We start from the raw sequence: 8,559 nt of genomic DNA on the forward strand, positions 1-8,559 counted from the left end.
CACACTGAAACGAAACATCATTACAACCTAGGAATACTCCTCACATCCCCAACGCGCGGCGGAGGCACGTCACAGCCAAGGTTCAAATCTCAGGGCTACCTGTGTAAATGCCGTTAACATAACAGAACACGTCGATAAAACACTATCACACAGCAGAACACCGTTCCACTTTTCGGACTTCTGCACACCCAATGTTTTCCACGTAAGCTTTTCGCGTTGTGTTACAATGATTTGTGAGATGTTTGCTGTGCACAAATCTCACGAATGGGCCAGAGCAACCTATTGAATAATTGAGGAAACGCTTTTTTTGTGGTGACTTTTTCAAGGCGTTTTTTCGTATTCTTGGATACCGTGTCAGGGATGTTATGGTCTTACGCGGCCAGGTTTTTTGTCGCTTCGAGGTTCTCGTTTTGTCGCATTTTCATTTCCTGCGCGTGTGTTTCTTGTAGCTTCAGGCTCCCCTCCCCTGGAGGCGCCTCACGCCTCTTTCCCGTGATGTATTCCTGTTATTCTTATGATGGCCTAGTTCGCCCAGGGCTTTGATTTAGCACCGCCGCCAGTGGCAGCTTGTGGCGGCATTGGCTTGTGTATTGTAAGCGTTCGCTAAACAAAGCCCAACGGCCCTCCAAAGGGATTGTGAAATAATGTCCGTGAGTGCTGCGTTTGGTAGTGTGTGGTCACTGTGGTTCATTTGGCCGCTTGTCACGACTCCAAACAATACACATTACATTACATTACATTAACGGTTCCCACTTTGATCAGCGTTCCAAAAAATGGTCACCACAATACACGCACCGGGCCCGCGAATACACACAACCCGAAGCCATTCACGCCTTGGAAAATAGCCCCGTTTGGAAATAAGAAGGGGTAAATGAAAAGCAAAGAGAAACTTTAAGGACCGCGCACGTCCCTACTTAGTTAATGGCTAATTACAATTAAAGTACCAAGGCGCAACATACACTAATAGGCTCAGTTACTGGAAAAACAGCCTCTTCATTTGTAAACATTTCAAGACTCCGGAACTGTGAATGGCACCTCTATGAAAAAAAAAGTTTTAATATGTGTACACTCGCTACTGCCTACAAATATATTTTCTTTGCTTAATTGTCCAATTGTGTATTTTTTGGGGTGCAGTGGGGACTTTTGGGACTAAACAGAGGGGTGCATGAGAGGTATTTGTTTGCGCGTGTGCGTCAATGCCTCGGTGTGTGCGAGTGTGTGTGTTTGTGTATGTTCCGCGGTACCCTCCCACTGGCGATAAGCCCGGGACGCTTCCCCGACGGGCCGGGTTTATGGCTGTAATAGAGCCGATTGAGTGTTTGGCGAGAGGCGGCACGGGCCACGCTGCGGGAGACAATGCTCGGATTGTGAGGGGCCCATTAGCGCTGCCTCGGTTATTGTGGCCAAAGGTGCGCTTTATGCTGTGCAAACAGTGCGGCCCGAGCAGTGAAGGGCGCCGGCTGCCGTGGACGCCTCGCCTGCGTCTTTCAGGCCGAGCGCCGTGAGGACGGGGGCGCGCTTTCATGGCCGGGGTGGCCCGTGCCAGCCCAGCGCCCAGCGCGCTGCAAGGCCCGGGGACCAGGCGCCTAGACGCCCGCAAAGCACCCAGCCGCATCGCTCATATATACTGACCAGCAGATACATTAATGGAGGTTTAGAGGCTGCAGAGACAGAACATCACGGAGCGCTTGCATTCGCAAAGCATGCGTTACAGTTGTTTTTAACCATGGCTGAATACAGTAATATGAGTATAGAATTAGCGGTAGAGTTTAGCAAAAAGAGGTTGATTTAAAATAGCAACAAAAAAAACAAGAGGACATATTACACATACGATACACTGTTTATTCTGTAGCTTCGATTCCATAAAGGTATTGCAGACAGTATACACAGGGCCCGATTCATGGACTTATTTGCACGGCTCAAAGTGACTTTGCACTGCTGAAAAGTGACTTTGCACTGCCGCCAAAAACCCTGATTCATGGAACTGTGCAAAGTGTATTTTTGCTGTGCAAAGTCAGTGCAAAGTCATTTTTGCAGCACAAAATGAAGTTTTCACGGCAAAAATACACTTTGCGTTCCATGAAACAGTAGTGCAAAGTCACTCCGAACCGTGCAAAAAAAATTCCATGCATTGGGCCCATAGCCTGCTCGTCCTCGTTCCAGTCTTCAGACTATTAGGACATGGCGTGGAAGTTGCTGCAGTACGCAGCACTACTTTTCGTTGCGCAATTTGCGCCCAGCCGTCAGGGAGATAGACAACGGAAATATTATGTACCATGAATGCCATTGCTTCGCGTCCTGCTTGTCCTCGTCCCAGTTATCAGACTATTAGGACATGGCGTGGAAGTTGCTGCAGTACGCAGCGCTACATTTCGTTGCGCAATTTGCGCCCAGCCGTCAGGGAGATAGACAACGGAAATATTATGTACCATGAATGCCATTGCTTCGCGTCCTGCTTGTCCTCGTCCCGGTTATCAGACTATTGGGACTTGGCGTGGAAGTTGCTGGAGTGCGCAACGCTATTTTTTTGTTGCGCCCAGCAGTCAGGGAAATAGACAACGGCAAGATTATGTACCATTAATGCCACTGCTTCGCGTCCTTCTCGTCGTCGCCCCCGTCCTCATTTGAGGACAGGAGCGAGGAAGAGGGACGAAGAGGTAACACTGCACAGAGTGGAGATTAGCCTTCGTCCCCTCGGCATGCAATATACCTTAAGCCGCGGAAGCGCACGCGAGGTGCGCGGGAGAGAGCGGCCGCATTTCCTCCTACCATGATGAGATCAGTGCCTTGGGGAGGGACCTTTCCTGAGTTTTGGCGCAACTGGAATATCTGCAATCACATGTAACAATAAAAGGCAGGTCAAATAGCTGAACTTTTTATCTTCTGCAATAGGTTTTTTTTTATTGCATGTATTCACACTTTCATTTCAGTGTTAAACTCAGGCTTCGCAGTCCTCAATACGCACGCGCGCGCGGAACGCACCGAACGTTGTATGAATAAATCCCTTCAGTCACGCGCACACACAGGACAAACTGGCAAAATACCCATATACATCGTTTAAACAGGGTGGCAACAAGTACGATCTTGCAACATAAACATCGACTACATTGACTAAAATATCACAGCTTGATCCAATGCTAATTTCACATCCTTACTGTTCATGGCCTGTAAGAATGTCATTGTATTTTCCCCTGTTCCCTCCCTTGCCTTGAAGCGCTTTGAAACACTAGGCGCTATATAAATAAACTATCATATCATATCAATGATCACGAAGCACAATATACACAGCCATCGGTGACAACAACATTGCTATGCAGAATGCAACCGGGGACGGTCAGCTCAGTGCAAGAAGTATGATAATGTAACACAGCAATACATAGCACCAAGTAACAGACTGAAATCCGCACTGTGTCGGTCCTGTGATTACGCATTACTCACGGCCCACCCCCACTGTATCGCGTGGGTGCGAGTCTAACATCCATTAACTCCATCACTCGTGCCCAGTCACTATGGGGTTGTTATGACCTAACCTGCCAATATTAAAGGTCTCAGTGGCAATGAGCAAGGCTGGTTCCGTTGTTGCTAATCTGTAATTTTCAGATTCTGTAACAGGACGCCACAGGGCCTTATTTACAGAAGCGTTTTAGATTGGCAAACCCCCCATTGGAAAACGCTCTGTGAATTAGGACCTATAACTGGACATGGAGTCAGAGCGGGGTGTATTGCAGGTATTGACATCCGTCTGAAGACACTAGCGGGTGAACGCGGAAGTAATTATTCTTTAAAACAAAGCTAGTTTCCTAATTTTAATAACCAAAATCAGGGGTTGAATATGACACTGATCAGACAGCCATCACCATCTGTGCCAGGTTATCAGCTAGTGCGAGGCAAGCATTTCTGCCCATAGCACCTGCCGAAGCTGGGCATCGGAGTGCGACAAGCAAAGACCTCAGGCAGGATACCTGTGCTATAAACACCCAGGTAAACTATGACATCTGGACGCACCACAGACTCTTTCCCTCGAGAAACTAAATGGAATAGGACCATTGGTTAGGCTAAGATAGTGATGTATGTTACTGGTTTATGTCGGTTATCCAACAGTGCGCGATAAGAAGAGAAGGACCAGAGCAACTAGTTATTCTTTGATTGACGAGTCACCTTATGAGGTTAGTCCTTTCTGGACTTACTTCATATGTTTAAAATGGAGAATATCACATTACCGACACTAAAATATGCCGTGTTATTAATTTCAGATACACTGAAGAATGTGAACAACGACTATTAGTTACAATTTTATGTTGAACAAGCCCTGATGAGGGATGGCATATCCGAAACGCGTCGGCTAATTGTTAAATGATTGAACTCGAACCAGATTTGTAAATAATGTTGCAGTAGGAACAAGTGAAGGGATTATTTTTTTCCAGTGCACAATTACAAATGCACGCAAGGAGGCCAATAGTCCTAAACTGTGAAATCTTGTCTTTTTGATGAATAACACTCTAATTCTGATGGTGAAATTGAACCTCATATTTTAAGATTTTGTTTGGAACTTATGTAAAAACCGCATGATACACTAAGAGAATTGTGGAATTGTTACTTGGAATGGTGCACTTGTAAATATGTCTTTTTTGTTTAAACACTATGTAGCATCTTCAAACATTTGTATACGCTAAAAACAATGGGAGGTCACTAGACCCCATTAGAGTGCATCGGGGTTACCTGTGGGTGGCAACAGGGTATATGGGTATTTGTTCCAAGTGGTCTCCTAGGGCCAGGAGAGGATATCCCCTTGCACCCGAAGTCATAGAATGTAATAGTAAACTTGCTAATACTGGAAACAGAAAGATACACTAATCACTATCGAGAAAGAAACACAGTAGTGCCCCTCTACGTATAACTATGTTACTCCTTCTTTCAGGGTTTTTGTGCACCCACAGGTCGATACCATTTCATTGCTTTGCGCCGTCACAGCTCTTTGGAGCTGGAAGGAGCCTTATGGTTTTATTTAATACGATAACTGTTTAGACAACATTGTTGTTTAAAATATATATTGTTAACCACAATATATATCCCAAATTCTGTTTATAGCTGAACCTGAACTCTGCTAAGCACTCCTACCTATCCTCTACCCTAATTCTCCTTGAACAGTCTGCTGCCTTTGACAATGTTGATCACTCTGATCTCCTTAATACTCTCTCTTTTCGGGGGGCGCTATTGTGCGCAATCAAGATGGCTGCCTGATCGGAGTGCTCCGATCCCACGAAGATTCTCGAGTCAAATTAATCCTGTTCGGGGCCAGAGCTACATAAATTGAACTACCTGGCAGATGCCCAACAGCACACAGCATATCCAGGCCAATTTGGGCTGAGAAACGTGGCGGCGTTGCCGAGTTCGCTGGACCCATTGAGAAGGCAGACGGTCCTGCAGGCCAGCAGCTGCTGAGGAGTTCCGGGAGGAGCTGGAGACATGCCGCGGCTCCGCTGCTCCTGCGAGGCCGTGAAGGGGCAGGGGTGCGAGCCCTGGGAGTCTGCGGGGAGGCGCTGCAGCTGGCCAGCGGATTGCGGCAAAGGAGTCCCGGTCCGTGAACAGACCCTGATGTGGGACATTGGCCTGCCTCCAGCGCAGAGGACCCCTGCCGCCCCCAAATGCCACCCGGTGCGGTCCGCGTGCTCCGGTGGGTGCAGCCTCGCCGCACGCGGCCCCGCGAGTGGAGTAGCAGGGCGAAGCAGGAGACAAAAGGTGAGCCGCACACACACTGGGGAACGAGAAGCAGCCCGCCAATAATACACAGGCGCACGCAGGAAGCTGTGGGGCTCACACGAATGGTAACAATATTTTATAAGCTCCCACAATACAAGGGAGGATACAGTCCATTTAAAGGAGAGCCAAACACCTATTGCCTATTTCAGAACCCATATACTACAGCTGGATGTGGGGAAGCCCAACAATACTTAATATAACAAGGAACCTACGACGCCGGATGCAGGGGCTGCACATGGCTAAAAACTACATTCATGGGTGATTTGAACACAGGGACTGCTGGCCCTTGACACTTCCAGTGATATCCCCTACGCCAATACAAAGTTTCCCTTTGGCAAGACTGAGCACCCTTGAACTCCCTGGGATTAATATAGTGACCCAGAATCCATCACGCTGGGACAGTGGGGCACCCAAGTGGTAGTGGAGGATCATAGCTCCCTCAACAACACAGCACATCACAGGGAGCCTACGATTGTGGGACAACGTACAGCACTGGATAGGCTGGGTCGTGGAGAGGTCGTGCCTTCAGGGGGCAACCAGCACAGTCTGCAATCCGCAGTGGTGCTCTGAAGCCGGCACACACGCGGGGAAATAATACACCCACGGGGAAGGCACAGGTGACACTGCCCAGAGACAGGTTTCCCAAACGCCTCATCAACGAAGCCACCGTCCTACAGAGAGCCTCATGGAGTAAGATCCAAGATAAATCCGAGGCTGATAGGCAAGAAACAACCCGCCCTGTATGGGCTGCACCGGGCCAATATAACTTTCATCCCAGAGCAGGCGACGGGAGAACGTTGCCTACCCCAGCTAGATAACAGAAGCACATGGGTCGCCATGAGAAGAAAAACCTAGGGGTGAAGAAAACCGGTCCAATTGACTCCTTTGCCAGTTCCCAATCCCACGGGATGCCCTCCACCACAGCGGCAGGTGAGGACAACCCAGGTGAGAGATCACTGGAGGCAAGAGAAGATCGCCTCATGACTATGGTCCAAAATGGCTTTCTGGCTGTCAACGTCAAACTTGATGACATTCTAGCAACAATTGGTTCCCTCAAAGCCAGGGTTGATAAGGAAAGCTCCCTCATCACTGAAGCCGAAAACAGGATAAGCACAAACAAGATGTGTTAACTCAACATGGCCATGACATAGCGCAATTGAAGGGGGAACTACGCAAAACTCAAGCCAAATGTGAAGATCTCGAATCGAGATCCAGAAGGAACAATATCTGCATTGTAGGTATTTCTGAGGCCTTCTGTAAGGGCCCAATTGAGAGACACGTGGAGAACCTTCTGAAAATGCTTCTGGGCACAGATCCCTTCTCTGACCACTTCCTCATTGAACGGGCACACAACACCCTTGCGCCACCCCCCAAGCCAGGGGCACCAACCCGTACGATTATTGCTCGTCTCCTCAACTACAGAGACAGAGATACGATCCTGAGAATGGCCAGGGAAAAGGGAGCCTCACAATTTGAAGGGAATAGAGTATACATCTATCCTGATTTTTCGACCAGTGTCCAGGCACAGAGAAGACCCTATGAACAAGTTAAGAAACTGTTAAAGCTATGCCACGTCCCCTACACTCTCATTTTCCCCGCTAAGCTGCATATTCAACATGGCGGAAGATCACATTTCTTGGAAAATCCGTCTGAAGCTACAGCATACATTGAGGCATCCATCCCTCTTCCCCCCAAAGAGCGAGCACGAGAACAGAACATACCGCTGAGACGGGAGGATGACGGACTTGGCTCAGCCAATTAAATCAGGCCTACAACAACGCACTTGAATAAAGCGTGAGTACATCCAGTTGAAATGAAAGCCGAAACCAGAATATAAAGTTGGGATCGGGAGCCTCTGCGCACGGAGCCCATGCGACTGCAACAAGCGGGCCTGGGGTTGATGGTGCGGAAGGGGGTGGGAGTTGGGCACAGGGTTTAGCCATAACTGGCAACTGTTCAAAATCAAGGAGTTTGGTTACGTCGTGCACAGCAACAAAGCCCGACAGCACACGAGAACTAAAGCACAGAATTGTGTTAAAAGGAGATTATGGCACGGGATAAGGGCAGAATATCCATTAAACTCCTCTCATGGAACATCCGCGGCCTTAATAACCCGATAAAGGCCCAGAAAACAGCGTCATACATTAACAGGCATAACCCACAAGTCATACTACTACAAGAAACTCACACCCTTGGACAGGTCTGTAAAAACTTTATCCCGCGGTGGGGGTCACTCAGATACTACACTGAATACTCATCCTACTCCAGGGGAGTTCTAACCCCGATGCATCCGAAACTGGGTTTTCCGTCTCCAGGACACCAAAATTGACGACCAAGGGAGATATGTATTGGTCTGGGGTGAGATTGCGGGACGGGGAGTGGTAATAGTTAACACGTACAGTCCCAACATTGACGACCCCGATTTCTACAGCACCATCCACGCCATGTTGACAACAGCAGATGACACAGCAGTGATCTGGGGGGGAGATTTCAATACTATCCTTGATACAAGCCTAGACCGATCCTCAACCTCTCACAGACCCTCAACGAAGGCCTCCCTAGCAATACGACAGATAATGCAACAAATGCCCATGGTAGACATATGGAGGGAACTACACCCCCAAGAAAAACGTTTCACTTTCTACTCCTCATTACACGATTCTGAATCCCGAATAGACTACTGGCTCATCAGCTCCACTCTTACTAATGCGGTCTCGAATTGTGAAATGTACCCCCGTAGTCTTTCCGATCATTCCCCAATTTCAATTACTCATAACATTCATGACACCGCATCATGCG

This window comes from Ambystoma mexicanum, chromosome 8, assembly GCF_040938575.1.
Source record: "Ambystoma mexicanum isolate Mex_15411 chromosome 8, UKY_AmexF1_1, whole genome shotgun sequence".
NCBI classification, from domain to species: domain Eukaryota; kingdom Metazoa; phylum Chordata; class Amphibia; order Caudata; family Ambystomatidae; genus Ambystoma; species Ambystoma mexicanum.